Genomic DNA, 15895 nt, shown 5'->3' with positions numbered 1-15895 from the left:
GACCATGGGATATATCTGAGAGGAGCAGACATACCCACCCTTTTCTCAGCTCCCGGAATCTTTAGGCTTGTAAGACTGCAGTCTGGCCCTTCCTATTATTAGAACCACTTTGGTCTATGTTGTGTGCCCTCCTTTCTTAGAGGCCCTTGAGTCTTCATGGAGACTGACTTCTAAGCTATGTGTCCGTGCCAAAGATATAGTTGAGGTCTGAGCTGGCATGGCATGGGATAACACACATGTACTCGTGCTTGGTGAGGGACAAGAAACAGGTTGCCTGAGAAGAGAGGAAGGGGACTGACCCCAAACTTCACACTGAATCTATCCCTTGTACATTTACATAATACGATACTTGATACTTCTCTCTCTCTCTCTCTCTCTCTCTCTCTCTCTCTCTCTCTCTCTCTCTCTCTCTCTCTCTGGCCTGGGGATTGAACCTGGGGTCTCACAGATGCTGAGCAAGTACTGGGCTTGAGTTCCCTCCCCAAGTCCCTCAGAACATTCATTCCTGCCCACTGATTATTTCTCCTCCTCTGCCTCACAGCTCTCAGCCAGAGAGTTAAATAAATTAATCAATGTCTTGGGCTTTTAAAAGGGCTCATGCAGGCACTGCTATTTGCCTGCAGCTATTATTATAGTAGTTTTCCCAGCCTCTTCTATGGCTTTTGTCATCTCCTGTGTCTCATGAGCTCACTCAGTGGTTTCCACGGGTGACCTAAGTTGTTTTTTTTTCTTTCTCATTTTTATTTTTGCCTTCTTACTTCCTGCATGAAGATTTCCCTTTGAAACATCCTTCCTGCCTTTGTGTAGCACGTTACCACTCTGTTACCACAGGCTGGCCTCAAACTCTCAAACCCCCTTCCTCTGCCTCCTCAGCGACGGAATTAGACATTGTTAGTTACACGGGGCTTGTATGTTACCCTTGGTAGGACTCCTGTCACGGTTGAATTCTCTGTTCCTTGTTAGATGTATGCAGTTTTTTTTTTCTTTTCTGCACCAGGCCAAAACATAAGATGAATACAGTGTTGATGGGGAGGGTCTCAGATCCTGGTGGCAGGCATGCAGCAGTGAATGTTCCAGAAGGAGGGACGTTTTCTGCTCTCCCCTCAGCCGCCTAATTCAGAGACTGCAGGAGTTTTTCATGATGACAATTGGGGATCAGAAGTCCAGTCATGCATCTGCCTCCTTTGTCCTGCACATGCATGGTTATTATTGTTTGTCCAAAATGCCTGAGACATGAGGGACTGGGAGTTAGACAGTAAATAGGCAGACAGTAAGTACAAGGGCCTTGACTAGGGAAGAAAGATGGCAAACTTCCATGATGACTGGCTTTTTCCTCCCAACTTAAGCAAACACTCGGTGGCCAAAAACAAAGGCCTGGCCTGTCTGTGTCCCCCACCTCCCTTCCCAGTAGGGCCCCCAGATGATGGACATGCTCTGACTAGTTCAAGATCAGATCAGAAGCTGTTAACACTAAAGCTGTGGGTCTATCAGCCACCCTGTCCTTGTTGAAACTGATCAACCCTAAATTAGGGAGGAAGGCCCCTCAGTTCCCTTAAACCTTCAATCTTTCATGAAGGTGGATTTTCAGATTCCTGAGTCCCCAGTCAGCTTTGTAGAACATCCTTTTGGTTTTATGGGTGTGGAGTCTCTCTCTCTCTCTCTCTCTCTCTCTCTCTCTCTCTCTCTCTCTCTCTCTCTCTCTGTGTGTGTGTGTGTGTGTGTGTGTCTGTGCTTCTTTACAACTAATGAAAGCTTTTCTTCATCAGCTGATTCTGGTCTCTGGGTTTGAGATTTTCCCTGCCAATGTCATGCTTAATATTTCCCCTGCCTTTTAATTCTTTAACCGTCAGAGAAAACAAAACCAAGCCAAGACCTCTAGATGGTAACAGAACTGTTTCAGATGGGGAATCTTTTTAAATTTAGGAATATTTGCATACTGTATCAGTCAGAGTTATCTAAAGGAACAGAACTTATGGAATGAACACACATATATGTATATATGTATCAAGTATACACACACACACACACAGACACACACACACACACACACACACACACACACACACAATTTATTAGAGTAGTTTACAGGCTGTGGCCCAACAATGCTGTCTACCAGAGGAAAGTCCAAGAATCGAGCAGTTGTTCTGTCCACAATGCTGGGTGCCTTAGCTGGTTTTCAGTCTAGGCTGGAATCCAGAGAAGTGAGCGCTAACTCCAGTGAAGGAACAGACTTGCCAGTAAGAGCTAGGGCAAGCAGGCAAAGAACAAACAAAAGTGTTCTTTTTCCATATCCTTTATAAAAGCTGCCACCAGAAGGTGTGACCTGGATTAAAGGTTTATCTTCCCATTTTAAAAGATCAAAATTAACCATGAGTCTTCCCATTTCAAATGATTTGATTAAGAAAAAAAAATCCCTCCCAGGTGTACCCAGCTACTTGGGTTTTGGTTAGTCCCAGAAGTGGTCAAATTGAGAAACAAGAAGAGCCATCACACATGCACATCATGAGCTATCTTAGGTATGGAGCTTGCGTCCTACAGAATTCATTTGTGCTGCATATGCATCTTACGCACACAGCCAGAAGGTAATACTATGCAGTACGTTGCACATCAACTCTGACTCTCGCCTGGGATCAGCCATGGAATTTTCCAGTTGCACCATCATTGCTGGCGCTCTAGAAGGATCAGGCTCCGGATCGTTTCAGACCACAGGGCTTTACATGAACTGCTTTCAACCTGTGCAACTTGCAGTGAGTTCTGACACAGTCAGCTGCTACTGCTGTTGCTCACCAAGATGCAACACAATTCATGAATCCTGGACTTGTTTAAGCAGCCCTTTATCTGTCAAGACTTAGTTTGAAGTGATGCCTGGCTACCCTATGAGAATCCTCTCCCATCCCGTATCCTGACAAGAGATTTGTGCTAGGGACCCTATTCTGTTTGCCTCTTGCAACTAGCAGTGACTATACTACAGGTCTTCTTAATGGCTCTCTAGAGGGACCTTGCACATGCATGAAGGATTTAGCACAAGGTAACTACTCAGTGGTCCCATACATGATGGAGGGAAAGAAGAGAAAGGATGAGTGAGCAGCGTTGACAGGAGAGGAGATGGCTGAGATGGGAAGGATGTGGTAATGGACTCCTGTTAAAGCATACATAGTTAGCAACTGTGAGGTAGAACCCAGGGTCTCCTCTCCCACAGATGAGGGACTTAACTGAGTTTTACCCTGCCTGCCCAGCTGGTCCAGCACAAGTTCTGTACCCAACCTCCACTGCTTTTCATCTACCCCTTCTTAATTATGCACATAGATTCTCCCTAGTAAAGGAGAGATGTTGGGAACAGACCCAGCCACAAAACACATCAAGTGTGTACAGAGCATGAAAGACCAGCCAAACCAGCTGACTACCCGATCTGCCACATGATATCTTGAGGTAATGTCCTTTATGCTCAAACCTATCGCAGTGGTGGCTTCTAGAGCCCTTCTGAATCCAGAACACTAAACCCATGCTCCAAGGGACATAACTATCCAACTCCAGTTTGGGGGTGTACCAGCCCCATCCTGGCTGGATCCACGTAGGTAGTCCTTTCAGTAGGGACCATGGTACCTTTAGAAATTAGTTGTTGTTTGGAATGCTTGGGAAATGGGATCAACAATATCCCTTCCCCTACTGGATATCAGATCCACAGATGCTCAAGTCGCCTGTGTAAAATAATGTCTTATTTACATATAACCTCTATGATTCCACTACACACCTAAACCATCTCTGGATGCTTAAAACTCATAATTCATCATAAATCCCATGCCAGTATAATGTTATTATACTGTGCCGTTTAAGGGATGATGGCAGGGGAAAGGCTGTATTTGTTGCATACAGATATAATCCTCCACCCCCTATATTTTTAATCTACAGTTGGATGAATCCAGAGATGCGAAGCCTATGAACTGGCACCGGGAATGGTTCTGTATTTTTGGGAGTGACCATAGGCTGTATCTCCCTTCTCTCATTCAATCAGCCGTTAGAGTCTCTTCTCTTTCAAAGTGCTCTACCCACCAGTGCTGACTCTGGGGCAGCAAAATTTCCCCTTTGGTCTTTTTGTTGAGAAAAGATGACTCAACGGGGTCTTAAGGGAGGGAGTTCTGGGAATCGGTGTAAATGTAGATCTTCCTTTTTTTTTCCAACTCAGTGAATCAGCAGGTGTAGGCTCTTACCATGTGTCAGGACGACACGTTAGCTTGCCATTTGTACACCTGAAGACATCTGGTGGAGACGAGAGGCTTCCTCCCATTGGTTTCCAGGACACCTAGAGATGAGTGAAGTCATTCATGAAGTAGGAGATGGTTGCAGTTTGTTAAAAGAGAATGTGTCTAGTTGGACGGAACTTGAGTTGAGTTCCACCTTGGGCTCTAGCACACATGGCCCAATGACTCATCTCTGCTCCTCTGCTGGGGCCAGCATATCCTTCCTTCTTTGTTGCCCATGGGGTGCAGTTTTGCATGTATCTGTCTTGATTCTGACTCACAGACCTCGTCTTCAACCTTGACTGGAAGGAGTGATACCCGGAACATTCCATTGAGCTAAGTTCAGCAGTCCCCATAGCCTCACTCCACAGGGTACTAGTGCATGACCACTGTTGGCTTGTTGCCTCACCTTTCACAAGCATGTTCTAAGAAAAGGCAGTTTTCCTGGGAACTGTGGAAGTGACACCTTCTCAGAGGCCTGAGCATTTCCCCTTATGGGGGGACCAGATGGCTACAGAACAGTGAGCAACCTTAAGCAGGTGGAATCTGGATGCCAGAAAGGGAGCTCACTCAATCAGGGCTCTGGGGCTTCTGGGTCACTGTGGGGGAACCTCCATAGAACATAGGGTTCGATCCCCGGGGTGGGGGGAATTCTCTTGGAGTCTTTCAATTAGTGGAATCACCTTCCCACGAGCACAAGGTGAGTGAGAGCCCAGGGAAACCACAGAGAACAGGAGAACTGTAATGTGGGCATTTCTTTTATCACAGTCATGTATGTAGTGGAAAGGGGCTAATAAAACCTTGTGAAGAGTCCCAGGAAGGTTTGTTAGCTATGGGGAAAGGGGTAGGTACATATATTTATCAGTTGTTTCCATAAATCTCCATACATAGTATCCCTCTAAGGAACAGGAAAAGGCTGGATTGAGTCAAAGGCCACACTGGGTTCTGCTGATTCAGATGACAGTCCAAATAAGATGACGAAAGTCTGGGTCATCATCTGGCCTCTGAGTCATCATAGAACCCAAGGATGCAGTGCTTGGCTTTCATCCCATCCTCCTCCGTCCACATTTTGAACAGAGTTAATGGCATCTGTCTCCAACTATTTCCAAAGGACCTGGCCACAACAGGCACTTAAAGCAGCAGTGGCAGTGGTATGGTCAAAAAATCAAGGGTTGCTGCTCCACTCTAACAAGACTGGGAAAGACTAAGCGTGGGAAGAAATTTCCTCTTCAGCTGCTAGCCCCTGGGTTAGGATCTTGGATCTGCCGCTCTGCATTGAGAGGTGGGCAGACCCTGAAAGGAAATGAACCACTTCCGGAAGAGTTGGCCACCTGGAAGAGCCAAGGACTCGGGACTCAGCTGGGAAATCCCCCGGGGTGGGGGAATTCTCTGGGAGTCTTTCAATTGGTGGAAGCGCCTTCCCACGGGCACAAGGTGAGAGAGAACCCAGGGAAACCAGAGAGAACAGGAGAACGGTAATGTGGGTAGAGAAAGGGAAAAGGAAGTTGCTGTCAGAGTTGGAAGCTTAGGGGCCAACTCTTGCTAAAATATTAGCTGACCATTCCCAAATAGCCTTGACATCATGCAGGGGAAAAAAAAGCTAGACATAGTCATTCTCAAGAGATATTTCAGGTGAAGTGATAGTAAGAAAAAAAAGGGGGGGGGGACATTCTTCTTTACTGATCTCCGTTATAAATGGTGATGATAGAGGCTCAGAGTGGCCCATCTACTTCAATAACTCTCACTGTAAGTTAAGACTGAGCGAATCCATTTGCAGATAGCTCATCCTGTGCCCCAGGATATGCCCCAAGAAAGAGCCTTCGAGGTGACTACAAACATAGACCACACCCATTTGGATCGCCCCCCCCCCTACCAAAACAGAAGGCAGCATCAGAGAACTAGCCCCCGCCTAGAATCCATGAGAAGGCACCCACTGTGCCCTTGGGACTCCACTGGGGCCAGCTGATGTATAGCAAGTGTCATTATGTCCAGTTCCTTTCCAGGGTGGAGCACAACAGATGACAGAAGAGGAAACCTATAACTTCAACTTAAGCCTTCCATCAAAAGAGCTGCAGTGGTTTAATTTAAGAGAAAAAATAAATTTCTGAATAAATATGTTAATCTGAATTAACTTAGCCTTAATGGGAAATCATGAAATTTTATACATTTCCTTAAAAACCTCATTTTTAAATAACTGGGTTTTTTTTTTGTGATGAATGTTTTGCCTGTTTATTGGTCAGGATTCTCTAGAGTAATAGAACTGGTAGAATAAGAATACACACACACACACACACACACACACACATGTGAGAGAGAGGGGGTAGATTTATAAGAATGACGACATACAGGCTGTGGTCCAGCTAGTCCTATAATGGCTGCCTATGAAAGGAAGATCCGAGAATTCAGTAACTGTTCCATCTGTGAGGTTGGATGTCTCAGCTGCTCTTCAGTGTGTGCTAGAATCCCCCAAAAAAGTCAGCGCTAATGCCAGTGAAGGAATGGGCTTGTTACAAGGTGAGGGCAAGCAGGCCGAGAGCAAAAGCTTCCTTCTTCCATGTTCTATAGGCTTCCAGCCAAAAGCATGGCAGAGATTAGAGGTGGGTTCTCACATCTCCAAAGATCTGTATTCAAGGTGTGTTTTCCCACCTCAATGATTCAGACTAGAAGTAGATATCCCCATTTCAAAGCAAAAGTCCCTCACATGTGTGCCCCATGGTTGGGTTTTGGTTAATTCCAGATTTAGTCAACTTGACAACCAAGAATAGCCATCACAGCGTGCACATGTATATGTATGTGCACCACACGTGTGTCTGATACCTAAAGAGGTCAAAAGAAGATATAATAGCCCCAGGAAATGGAGTTACAGATGGCTGTGAGCCACTATGTGCATGCTAAGAACCAAACTCAGATACCATTTGCGGACAGTGGGTGTTCCTCTCCTGGGGCCCCTGGAGTTGTATTCATGATAAAGTCCTTCACCTTTTATGACAGGAGAGTGTCACTGCTAGGAAGACAGAAGCTGTACCTCTAAAAGAGTCTTAAGAGGGCTGTGAAACTGGAAAATATATAAGCAATTACTTTCCAATGTAACTTCCAGACTGATTTTTTTTAAGCAGAATGATTATGAAAGCCAGGCATATTCCCATGATTACAGTAAGTGATCTGTGAGATAGAAAACTATCTTTTGATCCGGTCATAAGTAGTTGTAAGTAAGCCATGCTTAGGCAGAAACACTGATCAAAGTCTGGAAATTGGCCCTGGGTGCTTTTGACAGCCCCTTCCTATTGTCATCCCAGTCTGAGGTTCTTGGCTCACTACCTCCCTGGCTTCCTCTTTCCCTATTACCCGAAGACATTCATGGAAGAGCTGGGGGTCACAACAGAGGCCAATGATAATAAGAACAAAGAATTTGGAGGTGTGAAGACCAGTAAGACAAAACTTTGGTTAGGAAGGTAAATTAGTTTACCTGTTATTTGTGAAAAAACCAAACCAAACCAAAAATGATTTGTGATATGGAACAGGAAAGTGAAAACGCTTGTATCATTTCTATGACTGTTTCTTATATAGATCACCAGAAATTGGCCCCTTTCACCCACACACCCAATACAGATAAAGGTTTATAAAGTTAAAATAAAAAACAAAACAAAATAAAACAACTTTAACATGCTGCATGCAAGTATGCAGTATTTTATAAAGCCCTGTCTTAGCTAGGGTTTTATTGCTGTGAACAGACACCATGACCAAGGCAACTCTTATAAGGACAACATTTAATTGGTGCTGGGTTACAGGTTCAGAGGTCCAGTCTGTTATTATTAAGGTGGGAACATGGCAGCATCCAGGCAGGCATGGTACAAGAGGAGCTGAGAGTTCTACATCTTCATCTGAAGGCTGCGAGCAGAATACTGGCTTCTAGGCAGCTAGAATGAGGGTTTTAAAGCCCACACCCACAGTGACACACCTACTCCAACAGGGCCACACCTTCTAATTGTGCCACTCCCTGGGCCAAGCATATACAAACGATCACAAGCCCTAAAAAGCTCAGTTAACACCCACTCTGGAAGCCTATTCTATCTACTGTTATGTGTTTACCAGGAGAAAAGAAGGCATACATCTAACTAAACTTTGTGTGTGTGTGTGAGTGCTCCCTGTGAGTGCTCCCGGCCATCTTACCTATTGAAACATTAAACTGGAAGCCACAGAGTTCATCAAAAGATGATGAGGACTGTAACTGTTGCTATCGATGATAGGTTACATACAATGTACTATTCCAAAAGGGAAAAAACAAAAAGCTGCAAGAAAATATTTCAAATGCTTTCTCCATAAGGAAGTAATGGCTGTTTAATGAGATACATTTCCTTAATGTCATTTGATCCCAGCACAATATGCACATGTATCAGATAACTCACGGTACCCAAGTAATGGGCACAATTTGTTTTTGTCTACCAGCTTAAAAAAGAAAAAGTGAATGAACACTGGAAACTATGCTGCATTCATACAATGGACTGTCACCTGATAGTTGAAAGGAAAAAGCCATGGACACACAGAATAATGCATGGAGGCATGCATAGGGTCTGCACAGCTTCAAGCTAGACAGAGTCCAATAGTGAGAAGGGAAATGGATCTAACCCAGAAGTGATCGATAACAATTCATTTTCTTCAATGGAGTCTCACTAGATATATAAGGCACATTTAAGGGCACCCCCACCCCATGCTCAGGAGTAGATGGCGAACACACAAACACAAAACTTGATTTTTTATTTGTTGTTTGTTTGTTTGTTCGTTCCATATTGCTTTGTTAGGGCACCTTTTATCTTAGTTGTCTTTTTCTTGCATATTATATCTTCTGATTCCGTGTTTTTGTGGATTTTGTTTGTATGTGTGTGTTTCTTGTGTTCTGTCAATGTTTTTCTTTCCTTCCATATTTCTGTCTGTCTGTCCTTATTCTGGTTTGTTTTCTAGAGAAAAACAAAGGGAGGGAGAGAGAGATGGGGGAGAGTCAGATGGTTCGGGAGATGGGGGAGGGAAAACCATAATCAGATTACATGGTAGGAATTTTCAATTAAAGATAATAATAAAAGAAAATATGTCACATAAATGCATAGAAATCATAATCATTTTGCCAAATCCAGATACCCATAAACTGTGGGATGGGCAAATGTATTTTGCACTAAGAATACTGAGGTCATGTGGTACCCCACTGAAAGTGTCTGAGGGGTGTCAAAAGGGATTTCAGAAAACTTGCCAAGATTATTACAGCTCTTAATAACTAAACAAAGCCACAGTCTTTATCAACCAAAATAGCCACAACTGCTAAGGCCTCAGAGAACATCAGACAGTCATCTCATTGTGATGCGTGACTGGCAAGACGATCTCCAGGCAAGACATGACGACCTCCAGGGTTGGCATGTTCTACAAACATGAATGAAAATACATTTCCTTAGGAGTCTTCTGGATGCACGAAGTGGTTAAACAGTTAAGATTTGGATATTTTACCTCACGAGTGGTGTCTGTTGTTACTGTTGTTTGTAGTTCAATTCCTAGAACTGACCTAAAAGCTTGATTGTAGAGGCAGGTATCCATTATCCCATTCCTCCTATAACAAGAAGGGAGGTGCAGACAAGAGAATCATCTAGAAGCGTGTGAACTACCAGCTAGTCGGGTACTACCCTGCTCTGTGTCAGAAACAAGACCTTGCCGCAACAAAATGGGCAAGCAAGGGCTCTCCACAAATTGTCCTCTGATCTCCATGTGTGTACTCACCCTCTATCAAGATCTCAGAGTTTGCCAAGCACTGATGTTGCTAACTAGACTCCAGAGATGAGATTAAAGGCCTTCTCAGCCAGCAGGTTCTGCTCCGTTTTGGGAGTCTCCAGTTCTAGGTTCGTGCGTTTGTGCCTATGCACGCATGCTCTGGGGAAGCCGGCCTTCATTGTCTTTACTTCCTCTGACCTTTCTGGGGGATGGCAGCTGGGAAGAACTGGCAGCTGCAACCTTACCCTGCTTAGGCCTGCGAGAGAGTCCACCTCCGGATGCAGAGAAAATTGTCATTCTCAGCCAAAACAAACACTTTCCCATCTGGGAAGGCCACTGAGTGACAAGTGGCTTTTGATGTAGACATCACTGCCCCAGAGAGCTATTTATTTGGAAGCAAGAGGAGGAGGAGGAAGAAGCTTGAGTGCGGGGGAATTGAGCTATCATATCCGTACTTCTGGCAACAGGATCTTCAGGGCTCTGGGCTAAAGAGATTACTCTGGTCCCTTCAAAGTAGTTTCTGAAACCACTCTCTTCCTGTCATAGCTCTCACGTGGCTTTATGGGGGCCCCTGGAATGGTTTGTTTGGGTTTAGCTCGTTGTGACAGACAGGCCTGAAGACCAGAAATGGGAACGAAAGCAGTTAGTCTGAACTCCGCTGCCGACTGCAGTTTAAGGGCACGGGGAGTCCCAGGAAGCCAGAGAAAACCAAATTCCTTTTGTAAAAACGAACAGTGAGGGGCTCTGAAAGAAAGCACAAGTCACTGCCGAGAAATAAAAGTGTGTCTTTTAATGCAAATCCAAATCTGGGGAAACTCATACATGGGTTTTGTTTTCTTGAACTGGGAACGGTCATTTAAAATGACAATATTCCTTTAAAATGACAATATTTAAAGGTTTTGTCTCTGTCTGGTCCAGCATGTCTCTCAGCGTAAAGTTCTGCATTCTGAACTCACCCAGGTTTAGTGGCACCAGGATGGTTATATTTAGGAGAGTTGGGACAGTCTGAGCATAGCCAGGAGCATCCAGCAAGTTCAGCATAGTAATAACACTAAGATTTCCAGCGGAAAAAAATCTCATGGTGTAGATCACAAAGCAGACAGCTTAGACAGCACAAGGATATCTCTCTCTCTCTCTCTCTCTCTCTCTCTCTCTCTCCCCCCCCCCCTCTTTGTTCAGATAGCCTGTTTGGTGGGCAGCAAAATTGTGCATATCGTACATGCCGGGCAAAGAAACCACGTGGTCTCCCATCCTACTTGGAGTCGAACACAGAGAAGCCTGGGGGGGGGGGGGAGGGCAGAGCAGAGATGCTCAGGAAGCTGACTGTGGCATCGAGGCAGTTTGAATTCAGGCTTGCTGCCAAGGGTGTAAGGAAATATAGAAGCAGAGACTGATACAGGGGCTGGCAGGGCTGAGCTATCTCACCCAGCCCACAAGGCTATACAGGGTCTCAGAACAGGAAGAAGGTACAGTGGCAGAACAGGGGCTCCGGTGGAGGAGTCGGTCCAAGAGAGAACTTTGTTTCTTCAAGGTACCAGAGGGAAGGTCATCCGTGAAGTTAGTAGAATCATTAGAAAAACAAAACAAAACAAAACAAAACAAAACAAAACAAAACAAAACGAAAATGGTTCTAATAAAAGTAGCGTGTGAACTGGGCATGGTGCAGCACTTCTATGTTCTCATTGCTTAGTGTTACAGGAAATATTAAAAAATATTTTAAAATATAAAATATTAAAAATAAAATATAAAATATTAACAATAAAAATAGTAAAAATATTTAATATTTTCCATAACAGCTTAGGAGCTGAGTCAGGAGATCATGAGTTCAAGGCCAGCCTGGGCTGTATAACAGGACTTTCTCCTTTCAGAAAGAAGCTTTCCTGGGTATGCTGTCATCTCTCTTGTTCATCTCAGTGCCGTTTGCTTCAGAAAGATAGGTGTTGGCACGACATGCCTAACAAAATATAAAATCTCATCTGAGCTTAATGTTCGGTTGTTATTTTGAGATAGGGTCTTCTCTTCAGTCTAGACTGGCTTTGAACTCATAGCAAGCCTCCTGCCTTAACTCCCTAAATGCTAGGGTCACAGTGTCATCCTTGCAGTGGAAGCTGCCCAAGACGAGAAAAACAAGGAGCAACTTTAGCATGAGGACAGGGGTCTGTGGGTCCTGAGGAGTGTGCTGTCTTGTCAGAAACAACGATGATGCTGGATCTGATTATGGAAGACCTCATCTCTGGCTGAGCCTCACCACTTACCATGGGACTCTCTGGCAATTCAATTCCTCTGGGGCTCATTGTCCCGCTACCATGTAGGGATGCTGTCAGACCAAGGGGGATTGAGGGACACAAAGCACACGAAGGCACTCTGTCCACTGCAAACCTGGTATGGCTTGTGGGGAATCATTTGTTTATCAGTTATCATCTGTAACCATTTGACCGTCAGAGCCGTCCTAACATATTTGTTCTGGGTTGAATCTGAATGCCCTCCTTGAGCATTTTTAAAAATATTTCCCGTAACACTAAGCAATGAGTTCTTTTTTTTTCAACCCTTTGAAACCTGTGGGACTTAGAAGGGGCAACCTGGCTGGCAGAAGTGAGTCACTAGTGGGCCTTTGAAGGCCACCCCTGATGCTGTTTCTGGGCCTGGTTGATCTGTAGCCATAGGAGGAGCTACAGTTTCTGTGCCTTTGTTCCGTTCGTGCCAGACTGAGGCTGTTATGAAACAGTGAGCCAAAGAAATCTCCCCCCACCTCGACTTGTTTCTGTCATAATGATGAGAAAGGCAGCATTTACTTAATACCTACTGTGTCCAAGGCAAGAGGCTAGGGAACTGGGATCGTTGTTTAGGACCTGACCGCACTGTCAGGGCTTACAGTCTACTTAGTGAAATGTTCTGTTTATGGTGAGACAAAAGGATATGTCTCCCAGATCAAGAATAATCCAGAAATGAGATGAATTCAGAGAGAGAAAGAGGTGTTAGCTGTCATTGAACTGAATGCTGAAGGAAGGAAGGCTGAGACGGAATCACATATGTGGTAGGTACATCGGCGCTTAGATGAGCAGAGAGTGGAAGTCAGGCACCCACCCAGACTCTAGGTTTAAATGCTCCCTCCCTTCTTTATCCATCTAACATGGATAACGTTTGTAAACGTTAATTTTTTTTATTAAACTCCAAGCTTACCTGTACAGATTTCTCCACGAAGCAGAGAAAGGCTGTAAGGAGGTGGAATAATATCTCCAATACCAAGACTTGCTTAAGTCTTCTGGAGCAGAGAAGGCAGGTAAACAAGGAAATTATTATTATGTCATTCATAATTCTCCAGTATTCACATCAGACACCAGAGTAAAACCTCTTTTCCTACAACCATAGTAGGTCACCTGTATTAATGAATTCCTGTTTTGGTCCACAGACCGCAGGGGTACTCCAGTGAAAGCTAGACAGACGACGTGAATGTTAGATCATTTTCTGATCACGAAAGGGAGTGGTATCCACTTACAGACACACAGACACCACACATTGTAGCATTCTTTCCCAGGGCTCCCGCATGCTCTTAACAGCACCACACTCGGAATATTAAGTGTCTCTCTGCCTCCTTTTTTGCCCCTTCAGAGAACTGTCCACAAAAGAGAAATTCCAGACCTCACAGGGCTGTCCCCTGGAATGTGATAATACCCCCCAGCAGAGTAATACACCCTGCCCCCAGGCCTGTGCCCCAGTATAAAGCTCCTTTGTAGGGACACTACAAGCTGGGTGTTGCTTAGAAATGGTTCGCCTACCAAAAGGACACAACGGCCTCCATCTCCCCTTAACAATGCTCTGGGGTTTTGTCATTCCAATGCTGTCCCCAGTGGGCTATTGCCTTTTCAGAATTGAGACAAAAGGGACTGTGGGGTGATAAGCCAGAGCCCAGCAGCTGGCCCAGGTCTTGGCTGCTATCAAATGTGTGATTCATAGCTGGGAGGAGTCTGCCAAGCCCAGCTGGCGGAGAAGGGCTCTGTGCTGGTGCCCTTTGCTGTGTGCACTCCGCCTCCTGTCCCTCTCCATCTCCAACTCCTGTCTCCGCAGGGAACCGCTCCACTGATTTTCACACCCAGCTAGCCAGCTTCATTCTATCCGAACTCAGTCAGGTGCTTGAAACGGCCCATCCCATGACTCACAGGCAGCGTCAGCCAGAACTAACAGCACCAGGCTTTGTGTGTGTGTGTGTGTGTGTGTGTGTGTGTGTGTGTGTGTGTGTGTGTAAGAAGTCCAAGTTCCATAAATGATTTTGATGAGTGGAGTCCTTGTTGCTGTGTTCACCAAAGGTCTAAAATCATGGAAAGAAATTACCTCAGCGAAGTCAGTGAAAAGTCAGAGCATGGGGAGGCTCAAACAGCCCCATTCTTTCTTAGACACCAGCCTGAAAGTGAATGCTCAAGTATTTTCCCCTAAGAACTGGCTGTGGTCTTCATGTTGGGTTTGCTGCCAAGGATCAAAGCCAGATTTTTGAAGTGGAGGTTCAAATGCAAACACTAGCAGTGTTTGCTCCAGGCGCTAACACTGGGTTCAGGATGAATTTTTATCACTGGGCTTAGGAGCCTGCTGCCAACACCAATTGTGGTTTAGGGTATACTGGAAGATTTCTGTATGGGAAGAAAACAATCTTTAATTTCCCGAGGGAAGAGAGTAGAATGGCTTGTCCTGAGACCTAACCCAAGAGGCAAGACCAGACGAGATACTTAAAAGATTTGCTGAGCTGGGACTGTCCAAGCCTGCAAAGGTTGGGAGAGGTGCTGAGACTTATTCTAAGAGAATGGAGAGATGGCTCTGTCCGAACTGTTCCTATTTAGGATCCTGGGACAGGAGGAGAGCTGAATGCAATTATCTCTCCATGGCCCTGAGATCCCCTTGAGAATGCCCCGATCCTTGGATGCTCAAAAGGTTTATATAAAACAGGATCCTATTTGCATAGAGCCTATACAATCCCGTTTATGCCTTATACAATATTAGACTGCATAGGACGCCGAATACAATGTTGTCGCACAGCCTGGTTTAGGGACTAATGACAAGAAAATGTCAGTGTGTGTTCAGTACCGGTGCAACTTTTTTCATGATTACTCAGAATCTGTGGCTGGGTGCTTTTGTTCATGCAGAAGCCACGGCTGTGGAGGGCTGGCTCATCTGTGCAAATAAGACGTAGGGAGAGTAAAGCAGAGACCGGCCATTTTGGCTACTGTTGAGAGTGGCCAGGAACAGGAGGAAGGAGGGACGGGTTGGAAGCATGGTGGGAAGAGGCTATTATTCATTGACATCCATTATTTTAGGTTTTTAAAGCAGATTTTTTAAAAATCCAGCAACGAGAAGAGGAGAGGAGAGAACGCCCCATTATTCCTTTAGGAAAACCCAGGCGGTTTCAGTCCAGGATCCCTGCTCTAGGTTAAGGAATAGCACAGGGCTTCCTGAGCATGCGCGACCCGAAGCACCACCTTCAGTGCCACGGAGGGGCAAACTCTGAGTCCCTTGATCTTGAAGGAGTCTACGGACTTCCAGTATTGAAACTGAACTCCTCACAACGTTGTAAAACGGGAACAGGCATAGCTTTCTCGTAGACGTGTTGGAACCGTAGAGACAGACAAGTCTGTTTACGGTCCCAGGAAATGGCAGGCAGACACAAATGGCCTTGCAGGGCTGTGGACAGTCGCGGGGTTGGGTATAAGCACGTGGGGATGTAGCCCATTTGTCTCTTAGTCTTGGATTCTCACTTCCCTCCTCCATGGTCAACTTATTCCACCTGTCTGTACCCCTGGTGACTTCTGAGAAGACAAGGTGGTGTCTAGGAAGCCCCCCCCCCCTTTTAAAACCTGAATCGATGAAATCAGTCATACGTTAATGTGGAACCTTTTCTTGGGACCATGAATCCTACCAAG

At 45.2% G+C, this 15895-nt stretch overlaps 1 long non-coding RNA gene across 1 annotated transcript; it reads right to left on the bottom strand.

Moving 5' to 3' along the window:
- Positions 1–8543: 8543 nt before the first annotated feature.
- On the bottom strand, positions 8544–13568 carry Gm38414 (predicted gene, 38414). The gene is made up of 4 exons (NR_151736.1): positions 13367–13568; positions 13170–13251; positions 9732–9831; positions 8544–9647 (listed from the first exon to the last, which is right to left on the bottom strand). It is a non-coding gene; the product is annotated as a predicted gene, 38414 (long non-coding RNA).
- Positions 13569–15895: the final 2327 nt, after the last annotated feature.

This window comes from Mus musculus, chromosome 8, assembly GCF_000001635.26.
Source record: "Mus musculus strain C57BL/6J chromosome 8, GRCm38.p6 C57BL/6J".
NCBI lineage: Eukaryota > Metazoa > Chordata > Mammalia > Rodentia > Muridae > Mus > Mus musculus.
This window is presented reverse-complemented; position numbering and strand designations above follow the sequence as displayed.